The sequence below is a fragment of the Myodes glareolus genome, chromosome 3 (genome assembly GCF_982192425.1).
Source record: "Myodes glareolus chromosome 3, mMyoGla1.1, whole genome shotgun sequence".
Taxonomy (NCBI): domain Eukaryota; kingdom Metazoa; phylum Chordata; class Mammalia; order Rodentia; family Cricetidae; genus Myodes; species Myodes glareolus.
Window position 1 is genome coordinate 30241556 of NC_142028.1, and position 21136 is coordinate 30262691.

Here is a 21136-nt window from a genome sequence, read left to right on the forward strand (position 1 = left end):
GTCCTTGTCTACCACATTGTCTCAAACATAACTGAATCAAGCCCTGCTCCTCTGTGCTGAGGATAGAACCTATGGCCTTCAATATTATAAACAACCACTCACCACTGAAACATGTATAACAGCCCTACTCAACCCCCCTTTAATAACATATCTCTTTATTGATTCTTTGGGAATTTAATATCTTGCACCCCAATCCCAGTCCCTCCAATTCCTTCCAAAAGAAACCCCCCCCCCGCCAGCCACCACAAAAAATATTACATTGGGTGTAGTATAAAAGGAGAGAAGGTTAGCACTCCCACTGACAAGGATGGAAGAGGCCCTTGGGCCTAACAACACACATACGGTTAAGGCATTGCCACCTACTTCATGGCATCTAACCACTGTCAGAACAAAAAAAAAAAAAAAACAACCTCAACTCTTTGTCTTTCTCCAATACCTCTTCACTCACTTGGGCCTTTGTGGTAGCAAGAACCACAGACATCAATTCAGACTCTGCCTGCTGTAGGGCCAGAGACACGGACATGGCCCTCAGAAGCAGCCCAGCCCAGGTGACACCTGGAGGCAGGATAGCCCTCGGTCACCAACATTGTTACAGGTTGGGGGCTTAGACCCCAGGCATCCGTGTGGCCTTTGGTAGCAACATGGGTCACAGACATCAACACTGCCTGAGGTACAGTTACGGACTCAGAAATGACCCTACACAGTAGCTGGGTCTACTTGGGCCCTTTTAAGACACACTTCTAGAAGGCCTTTTCCCAGAGAATTCTAGGTTAAGAGTTATTAAGGTTAGGTTCATCAGTGCACACACAGGAGGAAGAGACAGGCAAAGCCAGAGATACACATTGATACCCTGTCACCTCTCAGAAATCTTAAAATAGCGCCTTTATCCCTCTCCAACAGGTAATGATGAGTCCCAGCAGTTTGTATCAATAAACAACCAAAGACAAGACAGTGAAACATGCCTTTATCTCATTCTGTGGTGGAATGTATAGCAAGACTATTGTAGGAGAAAACAGCAACAACAAAAAGAATAGAAGCCATTTTCATCCTGTTGAACAAAAGAATCAGCTTTTCCACATTAGGTTAATGGTACAGTCTTAGACACAGAAAATAAAAAAGTTCTAGAGATGTATTTCAGTGCGAATATACTTGCACTACTAAAATGTGCACCCAAGCGGCTAGTAGCAAGGTACTACTGAATTGTAGTTAAAAATAGTTTGGGGGTAGGGGAGTGTTGAAGAGATGACTCGGTAGTTAAGAGCACTAACTGCTCTTCCAGAGGAACACGGTTCAATTCCCTGCACCCATATGGCAACTCACAACTATCTGTAACTCCAGGATCCACCACCCTCACAGATATACATATAGGCTGTATATATTGTTAAAATAAAATTATAAAAAATGGTTAATGGGGAAATGATCATTTTAATTGTCCAACTTTAAAATTTATTGCCACAATTTAAATTTTTTTCTACTGGGAGTAAACTGAGTTGTCCAATGTAAAGGTGTCTAGGAACTAAATAGATGGCTCAGCAGTTAACATCTGCTCTTCCAGAGAAACTGGGTTCAAACCTCAGAACCCACATTGCAGCTACAACCGTCTATAGCTCCTGTTCCAAGGAATCCAACACCCTCATACAGACATACAAGCAGACAAAACAACAATGCAATATAAAATACTAATAAATAAATTAAAAAGGTGTCTATCTCCAAGGACTGCTGTGATAAGATGGAGCGGCATGGTTCCTGATACATATTATGAATACTATACACCATCTTCCTTACAATGACAATCTGAGCAAATACTAAAGAGAGAAGACTATCACCTTCTTCAAAATTTGCAAGTTTCTGAATAGAAACTGAAACTCTAACTCATAGTCCACTATGCTCCTGCTCTAATAAAGCTTCCTGCAAAGAACTACTTGGAAATCCAAGTTATTCAAAGCTTTATTATTCAAGGTTTCAACCTAGAGCTATCGTAAGCTGTTTTAAGACTGAGGCAGCAAAAGAGCCTCCTAAAAAAATCTCCACCCCAACGTTTTTTTTCTTTTCTCACTCTCTCTTCTACTCTTTTACAACTCCCTTTCACTGTGTGCAATGAACTGTGAGCACCGAAATCTGACCTTTGCCAAGATGCTCAGGGCCAGAAGAGGAAGGGAAGGGAAAGAGCAGAAAAAGCAGCAGATCGGCAGAGAGAGGGGAACCTTGTTCCCAGCCGCTCTGAAGCTTCAGGGAGTAGGTGAAGAGAGTAACAGGATTTGCCGCTCTTGCAGCTGGCGTCACAGCTCATTAGTGAAAAGTCTGACCAATGCCCCCCCCCCCTTTCCCTGCCCTGGAGAGCAAACCTTTCCACCACGCAGTGGCTACCGGGGAAGAGCTCAGGCAGAGAATGGGACAGCCCACACTCCTGGGCAATAGAAGGGAACACAAAGAGGTGCTTAGCACATATCAAAGAAAAGTATTCTTAATTGTTTATTTTTAATGTCCTGCCTGCTTAACAAACACACATTTGTGACTATAGATACTCTAATGACAGGATACTACTAGTTCATTTAGCATAACCTGTCATACACTTAACCTTTCTCCTAAGTAACACTGATATTTTCTCTTGTATACTATGTTCCTGTTCTTTGTACAAATTTTCTTTACTCTTACTAAAAGAGGTAGTAGAGGGAAATTTTCTATTCCCAACTATGGATAAAGATCACAGATTTGCATAACTGGCAATCAATCACATTAATGCTTTGCGTTCGTTAGAGACAATAAAGAAATAAACAAAAACACTTAAGGAATAGATTGTTGCATTTGTTTAAGAGCTAAGATCCTTCTAATGTGCATAGGACTCAGAACAGTGTAGGATCTGAGTCAGATCCACTTCTGCACAAAGGGGATGAACAGCAGGCAGCCTGAAGAGCTCTCCCAGCTGCTGCCCAAGAGAGAATGCCTAGAGTGTAAGCTCAGAATACTGGGAGAAAATAAAGCACTGATCTCCAGAAGGCACCTCTGACTTTGACAGCTGATACTTTCTCACTTGGTAGAAATTAATTTAATCCCAAAGGCATGTGCCATGCCAATTTACACTGTAAATTATAAATCAGAGTACCTATAATGCTTGGGTACTGAAACCACCTATAAACACTTCTAGTTGGCCAAGCAGTTTATCCTGTGTGCTTCCAAAAGCTATAGGTCTGTTTGGCTGTAATAATTTTTCTCAACTATTTTAGAATGGATCTAAAATAGCTCCTTCACTCCAGGTTGAATGCAACTCTAATAATGCCAATTTCACTGGAAAATATCAATTATATCAACAAACAAACCTAGAGTGTGACTTTCTGTAAATGTGTGATATGCACAGTTGCAAAGGGAGGAGAAGGGAGGAGGAGAGCAGGGAGGAACAGAGATTCCTGAAGCTGCATGGAACTTCCTGAAGCCAGAAAGCTTCCTCTCGCCATGTTCTACGAGATCAGTGCATGGACCAGACAAGCATAGCCATGCAGAAAAGAAATCTGGAAAAACATGTTCCTAGCTAGCCATACCCAGCTTCTGCTACCAGGCACTGGGATGGGTTGTCTAGATTCCACGACGGAGGTCAAGGGCATGGGCAGCAGCCACAGGCAGGATACACGAAACCAGCAAGTAAAATGGCAAACCTGTCAACAGTTTTACTGTCAGTTTTGTTTTTACTGTTGGTCTTTGCTGCTGGGGAAGGTATTCTTAATTAGATATTTGCATAAAGTTAAAGCAGAAGACTATGAGTGAACTCCTTCTGGAAGTTACTTCAAATGACAGCTTCAGGCTTCAGAAACCATCTGTGTTCTCTGTCCTCAACCAGACTTGGAAACTCTCTGGTAAGGAACCAAAGAGTTGACTTTGGGTGGGTGGGTGGGTGGGGGATGTGGATGGGTGGATGCTGAAAGGCTGAGAGTAGAAGTGGGAACCACGAGATGAAAGGGAGAGAGAGAACATCTCAGAAGCAAAGTCAACAGCATTTTACAATTAAGTGTAACAGTTAAAAAACTTAAATTTCTAAATAAATTGTAATCTTGATCGACAAATACATAAGGGCTAGAAGTGGCTCCATGGGTAAAAGTGCTTGCTATGCACTCTCTGATCCCCGCACTCATGTAAATGTGTTTAATGGCACCATGGGTCCCATTTGGCCACACAACTTGTAACCCAGTGGGTTTTGGGGTGCGGGGTACATAAAGATTTTTGGTATTTGTTGGCTTCCAGAGTGTCTGGCTTAGAGAAAAAGTTGAAGAGTGATGAAGGCATGCATGTGAAGGCCAGATATCCCCTTCTGGTCTCCAGGCACAAACACCTGTGCATGCGCCACACACACAAATAAATAAATAAACCTAAAAAGATAAAGAAGGAGAACTCCCTACCACCTATGTAGCAAGGAATCGTGAAGGAGACAGGCAGTAAGCATTTTCAATTCTGAGGATAAGATGAACACAGGCTCTTGGAAACTCTCACAAGTCAGCAAGTGAACCTCAACAAGGCACTCAGTGAAAACTATATACAAAATCTGAGAATGAAATGTTAAAGGTTTTTTTAAAACTTAGTAATAGCCTGTGCTTAATAGTACTTGATACTGACTAGGGCCTCTATGAAGCAAGTGGTAACAAATGATCCCCAAGCTAAATAAAAGAAAGAAACTAGCCATTGGGAAGCAGTCTTTCTAAAAGACTGATGAATGATTTAAGTCTCAGCCAAAGATTGAACTCCAAAGAAAACAAGAAATAAAATGAAAAGGCACAACAGACTAAGAAAGCAGGTATGACTACACCCGTGAGGAGGTAGTGACTGGAGTAGAACCTTAAGAAGTTGAGGACTACTGGAAAGAAATTAACTAGATCATTACAACCATACTCATAAAAGGAAATATTGAAACCTAACCCCCTTCTTGATTCTCTTTATTTCTCAGCTGCCATGTGGTACAGTTCCCAAATAGGTTTCCCTTATGTGATTTATTATGACACCATAAGCTCAAACAAACAGGGTCAAATAACAATAGTTTTTAAAACTAAAACTAAAGGTCTAAATATGCCTTCTCCTTTTAAGTTAGGTTATCTTAGAATCTTGTTACAGAGACAGAACATTAAACTTAATTAACCCCTATAGTATGAGTTCTCTTTGAAAAAGATCATCAGAATCCAAAGGGGATAGACTTCATGCTATCATTAGCGCAAAATCTCAAGATAAAGAACTTGCTAGTGTTCATCCAACCTTGCCCTTGGGGAGAAACACTGATGATACTTTGTTGTGGGGGACAAATATTTCATCAGCCCAAGGAAAAATTATCCCCTCCAGACTGGGTTAGCTGGTGGATCTTGGTATTAAGAATCTGGTGTGTGTTATATGGCAGCTGTGGACATAAGTTCATGAAAGGCGACTTACAAAATTTTATTCTGACACTTGAGGCCTAAGGACACTGCTAAAACTTTCAACCTACAAAGCTGAGGGCTAGATTTTGTCATCTGAAATCAATCATAACAAGAGAAAACACTAGAATGAGAATTGGGAAGCAACTGGGGGAGGGGAGACACAAGGCAAACAAACAGGTATGATTTTGTAGTGAAATAGATAAAGGAAAAAGAAAAGAACACAAAAGGAGTTTCCCCAAGTCAGTATGAACACTTAATGAGCATTCAATGAAGGTACTAAAGTTTCTTCCAATTTTTTTTTTGGCTTCTCTCAGCCACACTCAATAAAGAAAATGCCTCGAATCACAGATTAAATGAACAAACAGTAACAAAAGCTTGCAAACAAAGTCTCTAATTTTCATACCTAACACAACATCAAAGCAAAAAAAGGCCTCCTCATAATCTTAATTATGCAATCCAGCAACCCCAGAACCCACAGAAGGAGAGAACCAACTCTTAAAAGTTGTTCTTTGACTTCCACATGTGTACAGGGGATTTGTTTGTCCAGAGCCACCCCCTACACCCAGCACAGCAGTAAATATACAAACAAACAATTAAGTACCAAAACTGTAAGCCAAAATAGTCCTAAGAATGCTAACTATGTGGCAGCTCACCCTGGTAGTTTTTCAAAATTGCTGAGCAGACAGACCTCACGTGATATTCACTAAAAGAATAAAAATAACAAAAACTTCTTTTAAAATTACATACATATATCTCTCTGCCTATCAATCGTATGTGCCATGGTATAAATGTCATGGCACAAGCGTGGAAATGAGGCAACAACTTCTTTACCCGCTTGAACCATTATATCTGCCATTATTTATGAGACAGGGTCTCACTATTTAGCCCTGGCTAGTCTAGAACTCACTATGTAGAGCAGGTTGGCTTTGAACTCTTAACTAGTTTCTGCCTCCTGAGTGTTGGGATCATATCTGGAGTGGTACATCACCATACCAAACTTGCTTATCTCTTACTAAAGAGAAAATAAGTTACATTCAGAGCATATCACAACTATCAACAGTAATTATCTGACTTCCTAATAAGAAAATTCTTCTTCAGCCACAAATGGGGCAACCACCACATAAGGCTCCAGAGGTATGTACAGACTGTAAGAGCCTGACAAGCAGTGGTGGTACACGTCCTTAACCCCACCACACAGGAGGCAAAGGCAGGTGATCTCTGTGAGTTTGAGGCAGAGTGAGTTCCAGGACCGCCAAAGATGCACAGAGAAACTATGTCTCGAAAACAAACAACAAAAAACATTGCTAAGAGCCTCTCACAAACAAACAAAGACTGTAAGAGACAAAAAACGGGGTTGGTGAGGCAGCACATGACAGTGAGGGATCAAAGCAAAACTGTCTTTGGAATATGGCAAAACTACTGCAATTCATGAATGTGTGGTCACCTCCTCATAATCCCCACCCCATATAGGAGAAAGTAGTTTTCCTTAAGTGTGTGGCTCCTGGTAGACTAACCACACTCCAGTGGGGAGCCACACGACTGGGGGCATAAGTAGTACAAACTAGATTTGGGGTGGGTTATGAATGCAAACTTAAAAAAGGACATGAGGGAGTAGGGAAGTGGGAAGTGAATCTGGTAGGAGTTAGGAGTAGGAGGAGTGGTAGTGAGTATGATCTAAATACATTGTGAAATTCCTAAAAAATTAATAAAAATTAATTAAGTGGGGGAGGAGATATGGTGGTACACATCTTTAACACCAGCACTTGAGAGGCCTGCCTGATCTACAGAGTGAGTTCCATTTCAAAAGACCAAGAAAGAAAGAGTAACTTTAGTGTCAGCACAGGGAGGCTCCAAGACTCTGAACTCAAGCTTCTCCTTGTTGCTGTAAAGCAAGTCCACTTTCTAATAGGTCCAATGCTGTCTTGAAGCATTCACAGAATTTGCTAGGAGTGGCACTTCCCTGGTAAGGAGTTCAACACACTCAGTGCAACATGTCTCCCACTGTAGACTCTTAAGTAAGAAGGAATCCACTCAGTATGCATGGAAACCTAAGCACAACATTCTTAAGCAAGTTTATGTCTCCACAAACACCAGGATATCTCAGAAAGCACAGGAGAGTGTTAGTGCACTGATCTGTCAGAGTATTGAAGGTGGAGAATATTTCACTTCGTTCAGGGCCTAGAGCACAATGAGTAAAGATTTTAGGTCATCACACTGAAAATTGTCTACTGTAAACAGTCCACGGCTAGCTCCTTAAGAGGGTCAAAAATTTGGGGCTGCAAAGATGGTTTGGTGGTTAAGAGCATTTGCAGAAGGCCTGGGTTAGGGTCCCAGCACCCACAGAGCACTTAATAACCTTCTGTAACCCCAGTTCCAGAGGACCTAACAACATTTCAGAAAAGGCACCAGGCACAAACATGATACATACATATGCATACATTCAAGTATATGCATTAACCATACACATAAATTTAAAAAAAAAAGAGGACCAAGAAATTCAGGAGTGTTCTTCAGGGATATACTGATCAACAGTAACTGCCCATTTTTGCATTTATTTATTATTTATGCATGTGGAGGTCAGAGGACAACTTTTGGGGGTTGATTTTCTCTTTCGACCATTTAAGCGCTGAGAGTGGAAGTCAGATTTTTATTTTTGCAGACAAAAGCCACCAGACAGCAGGACGAGTAATTTCTTGATTCCTATCCAGACTCTCTTTCTGTGACTTGTGAGCAACTGTAGTGTATCACTAGTACTTGCCACTGCCCAGCACATCAAAGTTTCCAATGGCCGCTTTGCTGTCACAATATTGGACATAATGGTGCAGAAAATTCTGAATATGACAAGAAGCCTATGACCCTAGGCACAACACTGAGACCAAGAGGCTAAAGCCTCAGTCAGTCCCACAACTACTCAGCCACACATCTACTCGGAAGGACTCTTTATGGCACTGGGGCCCAAGGCGCCATAAACAAGGAAGAAGTCAGGGTGGAGCAGAGGCATCAAGAAGCTTTCCTGGCAGAAGGTGCTTATGCTTTGTCAATCACACATTCTGGTTTAATGCGTGTGATGGGAATTATTTCTCTAATTTTAGTCAGCTTATTTGCTACAGGGACCTTTAGAGAAATTATGCTAGATTTTTCCTATTTCATGTATGTTTAGATGTGTGTTCACATGTGACAGGTGAGTATGTCACAGGGCAATTTGTGGGGTACAATTCTCTCCTTCTACCACATAGGTTCCAAGAACTGAACTCAGGCTATCAGTCTTGACTGCAACCACCTTTAGTCATTGAGTCATCTTGCTGGTCCACCCATAAGAAACTTCTCAATGCTATACATTAACAACGCAGATTTGTAAGACTATTTATACTTTATAGTAAGTTACATGTCTATTTACTTAATAAATACATGTATTTGTCTGAATGAGTTTATGTGCACCAATGTGTGTTCAGGAGTTCTCAGAACTGGAAATTACATGTAAAAGCAATAAGAGCTCCTAAGAGCTGAACCCTCTTCTTCCAGGCAAGTTATTAGTCTTAACTGCCCTATAAGCTTCCATAGCCAAAGATCTACAAACTTCAATTCTCTTTTGAGCAAGCATCTCACTATGTGATCCTGCCTGCCTCTGCCTCACAGATGCTAGGATTAAAGACATGTTTCACCACACACACCTAAGCCAATCGTAATTGGGCACTTAGTTTTAAAATATCTTGAAAAGGGGGCTGAAGAGATGGCTCAAAAGTGAAGAACATTTGCTTTTCTTGCAGAGGACCCAAAGTTGACTTTTTTAGGGGCCACATGCACAAAATGAGACAAACGTCCTCCCAATTGATGATAAAGCTCTACCACTACGGTCTGGTCCCTTCTTGGTACACAGGAGAATGGTAGGAAGTTCCGGAAGTTAAACTGCCTTTTGTATAAATTGACTTATGTTAATGTCTCCAACTCTAAAACCTTTACCTATGAATGAAGTTGCCTCTCCTTGTTCCTGCCAGAGACAGTTCATTTGCTTTTGAATAAAGGAGACAGGGTCTCCCCTACACTGTCTAGCTGGTCTTGAGCCTCCTAGGAGATTCACCCACATCAGCTTCCTGCATAGTTTAGACTACATCTAGTCATTCATTTACTTACTTATTTTAGCTTACACATATACCCGAAGCAGAATAGTTACTTACATGCCTACAACTTGTGAGAAAATAATTCACCAACAGTGCTTCTGGTATATAGTTTCTTTCACCCTTCACTCATCACCAAAGTTGCTTATGTTTGTCACATGCATGCAGTATGGACACCCAAAGAGGCGAGGAAAGGGCTTTATAGTCCCAGAAACTAAAGTAACAGTTATGAGCTGTTATGTGTGCTGGGAACTGAACCAAGGTTCTCTGGAAGAACAAGCCAGTGCTCTTAACTGCTGAGCATCTCTCCAGGTCCTCATTCCTTTTTTCATTTGTAGTGAACTTTTTTTTTTTTTTTGGCATTTTATGACTGCCTGTATCAATGCTTACTCACAATTTCACAATACACTATGGAGGTCAGAAGACAACTTGCTGGGTTCAGGTCTCTCCTTTTAACATGTGGGTTCCAGGGATCAAACTAAGACTGTCAGGGTTGACTTGAAGAGCCCTTACCCATTAGTCCATTCGCTGGCCCTCATTCATTCTTTACCTCTTCTCTTCAAATTCAGAAAGCTTGGTCCCAAAGCTTGTGATATTTACTTGTTCACAGCATGCAAAACCTAGAGTCTGTGAGGCTTCTTCCCTCATCTGAGACTCCTTCAGGGAAACGTAAGTTTGAGTAGATTCATTTAGGCCCCAGTAATGAAATGTCCTTGAATAGAAGAGGAGCCAAGACCCAAGCAAGAATCAACCCAACCCCCTAAGAATGAGCAGACAATCTTAGATTCTGAGGAGCGTCTGCACATCTAGTAACTTTGGATATTTCTACTCAAACTACTCAGTGCAAAGGTTTGGTTGTTGTCATCACCAATAAACCAATCTGCCAATGTGAAAGAGCAATTAGTCTCCAAATAGGCAGAACCTACCAAGGACTCGAGCTAACTTATAACTCAGAACAGTCTTCCTCAAAGGCAAGTCTTTGTGTACAAGAGTGCTCAGAAATTCATCTTCCTTCCAGATGTTTGCCGCCTGTCCCCTATAATGGTACTTAGTGGCTAGAAGTGAAACAGTGTAGGAATGCTTTAATACAGAAGCAACATGAAGAAAGGCTATGTATTGTGGAATAGTCGTTTAACTATGAAAATACATGTTGCATTTGTTTATCTATGTAAACTTTACCTTGCCTGACTTAGTTACCTGAATGATCTAACAAAAAGCTGAACAGTCGATAGCAAGGGAGGAGGTATAGGTAGAGTAAGTAGGAAGAGAAAGAAAAAGAAGAAAAGAAAGAGATGACAGGGAGATGCCAGTAGCTAACCACCAGACATAGAGGAAACAGCAAACTAGTACATACAGAATGAAAGAAAGGCAAAAGGCCCCAAGGCAAAAGTAGATGATAGAAACAGGTTAAATTAAAAGAGCTAGTGAGACAAGCCTAAGCTAAGGCTGAGTATTCATAATCATTACTATATCTCCATGTCTTTTATTTGGGAGCTGGTTGGCAGCCCAAAGAAAGAACTCAGAAGTACCTGTTTTCATTGGAAAATACAAAGGGTCACTACTCCATAAAATTCTTACTTGAGTGAGCAATACTACTGGAAAGACAGGCTGGCATCAATTGGGAGGGCACTGAGCAAGAAGTTTATTGAGACTATCAATCTAGGGGCTCTCTGGAGGCTTACAGATAAAAATGATCAGAATGAAATGTAAGCAAATTTAATCTATAAATGGTTTAGCCTACATTGAGTAAAGGAATTAGTTTGGAATACAGTTTAGTTTTGATTTTTCAAAACCTTGTATGTCTTAGCCTGTTCCTATCATTAAAGTAAAAATAACTTAGACTGTATAATTTATTATATGTAGTAAAAATCAGTTCTTTGCGATTCCACTGTGAGGTCCAAAATTCTGGCACTTATAGGTTCAGTGTGTTATGAAGGCCTGTTGTGTTGACAGTACCTTGTCATCACATAGCAGAAGAAAAAGAAGGAAGAGTAGGTAGCTGTCTGAACTTAATTTTCTTATCATACAGAAATCATCTTATTCTGTAGAACAGAACTCCCTTAGGGAGCAGTAACTTCATCATTTCCCCAAAGACCCCGGGCACTTCATAATGCCAGCACAATGAGGATTATGTTTCAAGATAAATTTGGGAGAAAAAACAATGGACACAAATATATGGATTTGAGCATATTTAAAATGAGAGCTGAAGAGATGGGTCAGCAGTTAAAGAGTACTTGCTGCTCTTCCGGAGAACCTGGTTTGGTTCCCAGCACCAACATGGCAGCTCACAACCATCTATAACTCGGTACTTCCAGGAGATGAATACCCTCTTCTGGCCTCAGTAATTACTGGTGCACATACCTACATTCAGGCAAAACAGTCACACACATAAAATAAAGTTTCTAAAAATACTTAAGGTGAGCACTTCATCGGGTTCACTTGAGCACTCCTTAGACTCCAAAACTGTCTTCTTTGCATATATTTTTAAGCCACGAATAAAATTGATTTTTCAGAGCTACATGTGTCTTTGTTGTATTAGTAAATACTTATCAATTTAACTTTTACAGAAACATCTTTTATATCGCAAACTTTGGAGTTGGTGCAAAATCTATCATGTGCTTAGTTCTTGTACTGTGCTATTCCTGGTTTTATTTACTGTCCCTTATAATAGCTAGCATTTAAGGTTTCTGTTACTGAGTTAGGATCTTAAGTTTAGAATCTTGGTTTATAAAGCTGATTAGCTTCTTCCAGAAAATACTTAATAAGTACTCTGATAAGATATTAATTATTAGAATCTCCAACAAAAGGCGTTAAGAGTGGAGGAACAAGCATAGACGTCTCAAAAAAAAAATACTGGTTAGATAGTAAATAAATTAAGTGTCGTGAAGTCAGGGGAAAAAGTGTTGCAAACAGCAGAATCATCATCTAACAGAAATGCTTCTAGATCCATTATGAGGAGGGCTGAGAAAAATTACTCATTAAGTCTGACTTGGTTTTAGCAGAAAGGTTGGAGTATTAGTAGTCTCTGCCAGTAATACCATACTGGCAGTCAGTTGGTGGTTTTTTGTTTTGTTTTTTTTTTGCGGGGGGGGGGGGTCTGTGTAGCCCTGGCTGTCCTGGAATTCTCACTCTGTAGACCAGGCTGACCTCAAACTCACAGAGATCTGCCTGCCTCCGTCTCCTGAGTGCTAGGATTAAAGGTGTGCATCATCACCACCCAGCAATCCTAGAACTAGACACCTTAGGCTCTACTTAAACTTTTACTAATTTGAAACAATTGACAACTTACGGAGTCCAAGGTCAACTAACAAAATGTCTTGACTAATAACAACTTGTTAAAGGTATCTGCATTAGATTTTGAATTAAAGTGACAAGGAAGTGACCATAATTCCTGCGCTATACTTCTGTAGTCTAAATCTGTAGAGATAGCATTGCCCTGCTGGTCTTCTTCACCATTCAGTTTCATTAACACCAAAGCTGTCAACAATAAATAATGTTTTTACCTTTTTTGAGGAAGAAAAATTGTCTTATATGGAGAAATAAACCAGGTTGTTATTTTGAGACCCCAGCCCTGCTTGGCCTTGAATTCTCTACCTGTATGGACCAGGCTGGCTTCTACCCACCTTCTGCCTCCCAAGAGAGCTAAAGACAGATTCTACCATGCCTGGCTGAACCAGTGTTTCTAACCAACTATACACACACACACACACACACACACACACAGAGTCTTACAGAAAATAACAATCTAATACATTTAGGTACTATATATATTATTTATGTGTCTGTGTGAGTATGGCTGAACCAGTGTTTCTAACCAACTATACACACACACACACACACACACACACACACACACACACACACAGAGTCTTACTGAAAATAACAATCTAATACATTTAGGTACTATATATATTATTTATGTGTCTGTGTGAGTATGTCATAAGTATTTGGGTACCCACATAGAACAAAAGGGGGTCTCAGATTCCCCTGAAGTTGAAATTACAGGTGGTTTGTGAGGAGTTTGACAAAAGCTGGAATTGAAAAGAGGTCCTCTGAAAGGGCAGGAAGTGTTCTTAACAGTGCCATACATTCTTTCATCAAGTCCAGTGTGTCAACCTCCTGTTCAATTCCTTCTCAATGTGAACTATGTCCCACAAGTCTGATAAATGCACTTGGGTAACAGAGGATGTTATCACTATGATAAAGATGTCTATGGAAGTAAGATCCAGAGAACTACACAGATGTGTATGGACTGCCAACTGTTTTCAACTGGATGCTGAAGAAAGTAAGAGCACAAACAATGATTGTTACCTACTTGGAAGTTGAATAAAAAAATGAACCCAGTTTGCTGATGTTTTAGAAGAGATGGAATCTCTTTTCAGTCTCTTCCTGAATAAAACATGTGAGACTCCCTTCGGTACAGTGGAAGAGAATGTGCTACGATTGCTGACAGTTATTTTCCTTGTAGCATTTACATGTTATACTACAAGCTCCTATAATCCTAGCTGAAGCAATTGTATTGCTTTGTTCTCAGTTTGAGGTCCTGGACAGCCCTGATCACATAGCAAGCCTGTCTCAGAAATGCAAACAAACAGATAGGTCTGGGCATGGGACTCAATTATGTGCTTGCCATATAAGCACGAAGACCCAAGTTCAGATTCCAAGAACTCAGGAAGCAGAGGTAGGTGGAACTGTGAATTCAAGGTCAGCCTGATCTACAGAGCGAGTTCCAGCACAGGTTCCAAAGAACACAGAGAAACCTGTCTCAAAAAACAAACAAACAAAATGCTTGCCAAGACAAGGACTTTCATCTACTTTCCAGCACCCAGGTAAAAAGACATGCACGGTGGCTCCAATGCCAGTGCTATAGAAGAAGACAGGAGGAACCTGGGGCTTACCACCCAGCCTGTCTAGCTTAATCAAGTCAGCCCCAGGTCCCAGTGTGAGATCCTGTTTCAAAAAATAAGGTAGGTAACTCCTGAAGAATGACATCCAAAGTTGACCTCTAACCTCCATGTTGCATACACACACATGAACATCCCTCCCCTCAATATAAGAAATAAGGCGGGTGTTTGGTTTCTATTGCCATGATAAAGACCATAGCCAAAAGCAGCTTGGGAAGGAAAGGGCTTATTTGACTTACTCTTCCCAATCACAGTCCTGGAAGGAACTTAAGCAGGGTAAAATAAGAACCTATACAGAGGTCACAGAGAAACACTGCTCACTGCCTTGCTCCCCATAACTTACTCAGTTTTCTTTTCTATACTCTGCACAACCTGCCCAAAGGTGTCACCACCCACACTAGGCTGGACTCCCACACACCAACCAGCAGTGAAGAAAATGCCCTCACAGAAATGCTCACAGGCCAATCTGATGAAGGCAATTCTTCAATTAAGACTTCCACTTCCCAGATAACTGTAAGTTTGTGTCAAGCTGACAAAAACTAATCAGCAAGGGTGGGATTGTAATAGCTCTGTAGTACAGCACCTGTCTAACATGATTTAATTACCAAAAACAAAGACATTTTCGTCCATCACTCCTCAGAACATTAAGTGCCAAATTAGTATAGCTTTCGGATTGCACTCTGTTAAAATGCTCGATTTTAAAATTTGCTGTTTAATGGTCTACAGGAGCTAGTTCGAATACAGCTAGGACCATTACACAGAGAAACTGTGGGGGGCAGGGGGTAATTGCTGTTTGAAGCAGGACATGGTGGCGCATGCCTTTAATTCTAGTACTTGGGAGGCAGAAGTAGGCGAATCTCTCTGAGTTCAAGGCCAGCCTGGTCTACAGAGTTGAGTTCCAGGATAAAACGAAGTTTGGTTGATTTTGGCAGGAAAATTGAAATGCTGGGCAAACCTGAGTACGGTAAAAGATAGATATTCACCATCCTATAGAGCCAGCCAAAAGTTAATTGCATCACGTAAAAATAAGCTAGCCAAACAATTTCATTAGTATACAGATTTGATTTTGTGCTTAATAAAAGGTAAAATATTAAGAACAAAGCACTGCTTTATAATACATTTTTATGTTTATAATCAGTAAATGTTTGGGCTCTATACCTATTTTGTGTATTTATCTATCCAGGTCATATAAAACAGTCCTAAGTGGAAAAAGTTTAAGAAAAAAGTTTAAGAAGGCACGTACTAGATAACCATAAGGGAAAAAGGCAAACTTAAGTAACTAAAGGATGATACAATTACAGAACTTTACTACAGCAGGACCACCAATGACCAAAGTTTTGTGCTTCATTATAAAGACATCTCCATCTCATTAGCCTTAGAAAACTACCTGCTTCCATGAACCAGCTGAGGTCATTCCGCACCAAGGAAATCTTGAGAGGCTTGCTTAAGATATTTGTACAGAAAAGGGAAATGAATATTGTTCTGAAAAAAAGTCACAACCCCTTCCTTAAATTCTCACCTCTTCCCACCCATAAACAATCGCCCATTAAAGTTTGCTCAAGTCAAGCAGCAAGCTCTCTAGTGAAGCCTGCTCCCCACCTGTTATTTGAGAGCGACCTTTGCTATGATGAACTCCCCTAAATCCTCACTTTGTAACATCTCTATGCTTTCTTTGATGGAGACAAGAATGGGGACATTGTCTCTACCTTTGAGAATTTCTGTCGACTTTTGCAAATAACATTTCCATAATAAAAATGTTACATGCAGGGCATGGTGGTGCACATCTTTAATGTCAGCATTCAGAAGGCAAAGGCAGGTGGAGCGTTTTGAGTTCGAGGCCAACCTGGTCCAAGACAGTCAGAGCTGTCACACAGAGAAACCCTATCTGGAAAAACCAAACAAACAAATACTGTTTGTGAACAAAAAAGTATTCAACCACCAAGATACATGCTGGTTTTATGAGAAAATACTGTGAAGTGTGTTACTATGAGAATTCTGTTTTAGCACCAGGTCTGCAGTGATTAGAATGCTGGCTTTATTAAATGTTATAATCTCAGATTACATCATTAATTCATTTTTTAACTTACTGCCGAGAAAGAACTTAAAAGAGGGACTCTCAGGATGACCTTGAACTTAACTATAAAATGACTCCTGTACTGAGATCACAGTTATACACTACCACAAATGGATGCCCTTTTTTATTTTAAAATTTTGTTCATTTTCAGTGGGTTTTTTTTTTTGGTTGGTTTGTTTCTGTTTTTCAAGACAGGGTTTCTCTGTGTAGTTCTGTCTGTCTAGAAACTTGCTCTATTTCAGGCTGGCCTCAAACTCAGAAATTGGCTTGCCTCTGCTTCCCAAGTGCTGGGATTAAACTGCACCACCACCCACTGGCTGGGAGTTGACATTTTTGACCAAAAGCATCTGACGGATGATGTTGGTACCAGACCTTGAGACCATCTGGGGTTTTTTTTAATGGCTTATTTTGATTTCCTTCTTTTTCAGAAGCACATTTTAAAAGCCTGAAAATGTTTCTAATAAATTATTTTTCAATAAGTAGTCTATGGACCAAATCACCCATCTCCTATTTAAAATGCAACTCCCAAGCCTCCTGCTGGATCAGAATACTGCAGATGAAAGCTAGCAATCTTTTTTTCCCCAAAATTTTTTCCTTTTAATTATGGATCTGTGTGTGCATGTGAGTGCAGGTGCCCTCACACCTGCACTGAGGGCCAGTGGCAATAGATTCCCTGGAGCTGGAGTCAGCCAGCCAGTACAGAGGGTGGGAGGGGAGCTCAGGTCTCTGAGAGCAGCAATCACTCTTACCTGCTGACCCACTGCCCCAGCCCTATGAATAAGCTGCCCTCAGCAGGATCACAGTAAGAAGTCAGCAGGAGCAAATTCTGAAATCGTACATAAAACTCTTCTTGTTTAACAGTTTCATGATTTGGGGGACTGGGGAGCGGGTATTGTTCTCAGTCCTGTATTTTCTTTCTCTTAGAATCTTCTGAATAGAAAATAAAACAAATCTTACTAACTCAATTAGTCTCTTAAATTTAATGTGATGAGTTTGCTTATTAAGTAGCATTTGCTGAAATAAGCTCTATAGACCTTGTCACACCTCCTTCCTTCCTTTTGAAACAATTTTTTCTTCTTTTCATGGGTTTTTGTAGGGAAATTGTATGGTTTTGTGGGGATTGTGCATACATGTGGTTTCTGGAGGAGATTAGAGAACTGTGTATGGAGGTGGTTTTTTGTATGTATGTGTGGTGTTTTGTGGGGAGTGGGTGGGCACAAATATGGAAAAAGCTTTAAATTGGTATCAGGAATCTGATTGGTGATGGGATAATAATATATTGGTATTTGAGTTATTGTTTTTAGAAAATTGTATTGGTGTTGATTTTTGTACATTGATATACTGAATATTGTATGTGAGTATACTTTTACCTCTATATATTGTATGTGAGTATGCTTTTACCTCTATTTGTATTGATATATATACATATATTTACATTTTTACCTCTGATTAAGATATTTATGTAATGATATACATTGTTTACATTTGGAGGTTGATATATATACATATATTTACATTCCTACCTCAGATTAAGATATTTATGTAATGATATACATTGTTTACATTTGGAGGTCATTGTCCTCACTCATTGTACAGTTGTTTATTTTCTTAGTCTTCAAGTTAGATAGATAGAAATCAATAGTCATATATGTTTATTATATTTATATTTAGGCTAATCAGGTTATTTAGGTACATAGAGATCATATTTAGTATAGATAGTATAATCTTTAACCTCTTCAAAGAGCTGTAGAAAATGGCCTTTAATCTAACTCATAGTTCTATAGTAGTGAGACACAATTGCTCCTGGCATCACCACTCTATTCTTGAGAAAACGTTGAGCACCAAAGGCACTCCACTTGGAGCTTGTCTTCTTCCTGACAGAACTGGCCTTTGGGCAAAGAAAAAGCCCATACCTCAACCACTGACAGACTTACAAAATATCCGTAAATGGTTAAAAGCAGGATTGTCTTATCTTGCCAAGACAGGGTGAGAGAGTCCTAAAAGGTTTCTTGCCTTTGAAAAATGGCATGTCAGTTACATCAGGCCTTAGCCAAAGTTGGTTGACTCAACATTGCATACGAGACTTTGGGTGATTGCCCAGGTATTCAGTTGTCTCTTCCATTCGTTGCACATTTCGGGAGTTTCCCGCTTGTACTTCCGGGCTGCTTGAGTAAAATTATTTCCCTTCTCAGATCTTTGATGGAGTTGAAGATTAGATAGTTGTAGTTACCCTCTACATTATTTAGACTCCCTGAGATAGAATGTTTAGCAGAACTTTTGTTATAGGTTTCTTGCTTAATATTGTTTGTTGTTTGTAACTTTATATTTATTATTTGTTTCTATTGTATATAGTCGTATTTGGTTTTGTTCTGTCTTATTTTAAAAGGGGGGGGGGAGATGATAGGGAAGTTCAGCCAATCACATTCTGTCCGTGGGGTGTGTTGCCCTACGGCAAAAGTTTACCTATAAACCTGGCTGGTGCACTTCCCATTGGTTCTCTCTCTCTGGCCTGGACACAGTTGGGATTCTGGTATAAGTTTTTCCTTCTGTTTTATTAAAGCTATATCTTTTGTAAGCTAGCCTGGCGGACTTTTAATTACCGATCGCACTGCGTCATTACCCCCAGGCCTTTTGTTTTGTTTTTGTTAAAGCTTTCCAGTCTTGCCTGAAATTTGCGGTGGGTGATGCTCTGCTAGAATTGCAGGCACGGACCACAACACCAAGCTATTTTTTTTTTCTTGGTATGACCTTCTCAGGGAATTTTATTATCCACAAAATTCTTACTGCAAGTTCATCACGTCAATCACATCTCTGGAGTTGTTTCACAAAGAATTTCAGCCAAATAATTATATCTTAGTCTTGTTTCACATCAAAGTCTTTAATCTACAAATACATCATCTATAAAGACAGAAAAATCCAAAGATCCAGGAGGAAGACCTCCAGTTAACTTATCCTCTGGTAATAGCAAGAAAGAAAAAGAAAAAGAAAAAGGAAAAGCAAAAGAAAAAGAAAAAGGAAGGGAGGTAGTAAGGGAGGGAGAGAGGGAAGGAGGGAGGTAAAAAAACATTCACTCCTTCAAAAGGAAGACCCAGAACAGTACACAGGAAACCATTAGCAACTGGTGAGTATCCCCAGGGACTTTTTAAAAAAAGCTTTCAAAAGATTTTTAATAAATGATGCATTGTTCTATGTAAATAATGGTAATTGGTTTCTAATTGGCATACTGCAATACAATATTACTGTCTAAAATAAAATTAAGTGGTTCTATTTATAAGATTATCACCAGAATACACTAAAGTACTTGAGTCTTCCAGCATTATTTCTCATTTTCTTGACTGTAGCAAAGGGCAAAGATCCAACCACCCTTCACGTGTGCTTCAGATGACAAACAGTCAAGACTTGCTACCTTGACCAGCATCCTTTTAACATAAAGGTAAGTTCTGAAATCCTCTAAGTTATAAATTAGAAACACAATCATCAGCTGGGAGATGGTGATGGCGGTGCATGCCTTTAATCCTAGCAGAGGCAGGTGGATCTGTGAGTTGAAAGCCAGCCTGGTCTACAGAACTAGTTCCAGAATAGTCAGTGCTATATAACGAGGCCAAGTCAAGTCGGGAGGGAGGAAGAAAAAACCAAAACCATCAGTAGAGGCACAGAGTTCTAAGTTCTTTGGCCATTTAGTCTATAGTCTAGCAGACAAAGTGTATCTGTAATGTTTATGTGACTGTCTTGTTGAGAAGTAGCTGGAAGGGTAGTAAGTTACTTATCTTCTTGATAAGTCTCTTTTTAGTCTACTAAAACCAAAATTGTCTGCTTTTTCTTGCTTTCTCTTTGCTATGAATATTTCAACTCTCATTTCTTATAAGGAAAGCTACATTTTACAGGTAACAGCCAGGTCTGCAGAAAAGTCTGTCAGGAGATGAAGATCAGACAATAGCTTGACATGTCATAGAAAAGTATAAGGACAGACCTTACACAAAACGTCAGTTAAATTTTGTGTGACCTAAAGAGACCTATCTTCTGAGACACCTTTGGTCTTTTCCTTAAAGGTTTTGTGCTATAAAACAAGGATGTTGATGATAGCAATATATACCTTTAATTTAGCACTTGAGATGTACAGGCAGACAGATCTCTGAGAGTTCAAGGCCAGCCTGGTCTACAGAGTGAGTTCCAGGACAGATACACAGAGAAATCAACCCTTGTCTTGGGGGGGGGGGGTGTTATTTTTCACCAAGTGTATCTAAGAAGTCCTTCAACATTGGGTTTTCATGACTATCTTAACTTTTCCTGAAAGAATAAATCCTCAGGACAAGATTCTCATGATCCAGCACCACAAGACCACCATCTTCACAGACACCAAGGAGTCAAGTACCGAGTTTGAGCTGAAGTGCATGACTGAGAAAGCATCCTCATGAGCCGCCAGATGAGCAGCAGGTGTGCAAGGATGACCAGCTCCTTGATGACAGAAAAATGAGTGTGGCTTCACTAGCCAGATAGCAGGGCCATAGGCCCCAGCCACAGTGAGCCTGGCCTTCAGAGCAGCTGATGCCTTTGAAGCACTGAGCATTGAGCCCTTCTCCAGTCCTCCAGAGCTTCCAGATGTGATGAGGCCACAGAATTCTGGAAGCAGTGTCAATGAACAAGCTGTGCAGT

General features: G+C 40.1%; 1 protein-coding gene, 1 non-coding gene and 1 pseudogene across 5 annotated transcripts in view; 2 read left to right on the plus strand and 1 right to left on the minus strand.

The window, feature by feature from the left end:
* Cecr2 (CECR2 histone acetyl-lysine reader) overlaps nt 1-21136 on the minus strand; it is a 114934-nt gene that overhangs the window by 53685 nt on the left and 40113 nt on the right. The window lies entirely within an intron of this gene.
* On the plus strand, nt 264-384 carry LOC148122628 (U6atac minor spliceosomal RNA). The gene has a single exon (XR_015737605.1). It is a non-coding gene; the product is annotated as a U6atac minor spliceosomal RNA (small nuclear RNA).
* Nucleotides 20803-21122, plus strand: LOC125406856 (elongin-B pseudogene; annotated as a pseudogene).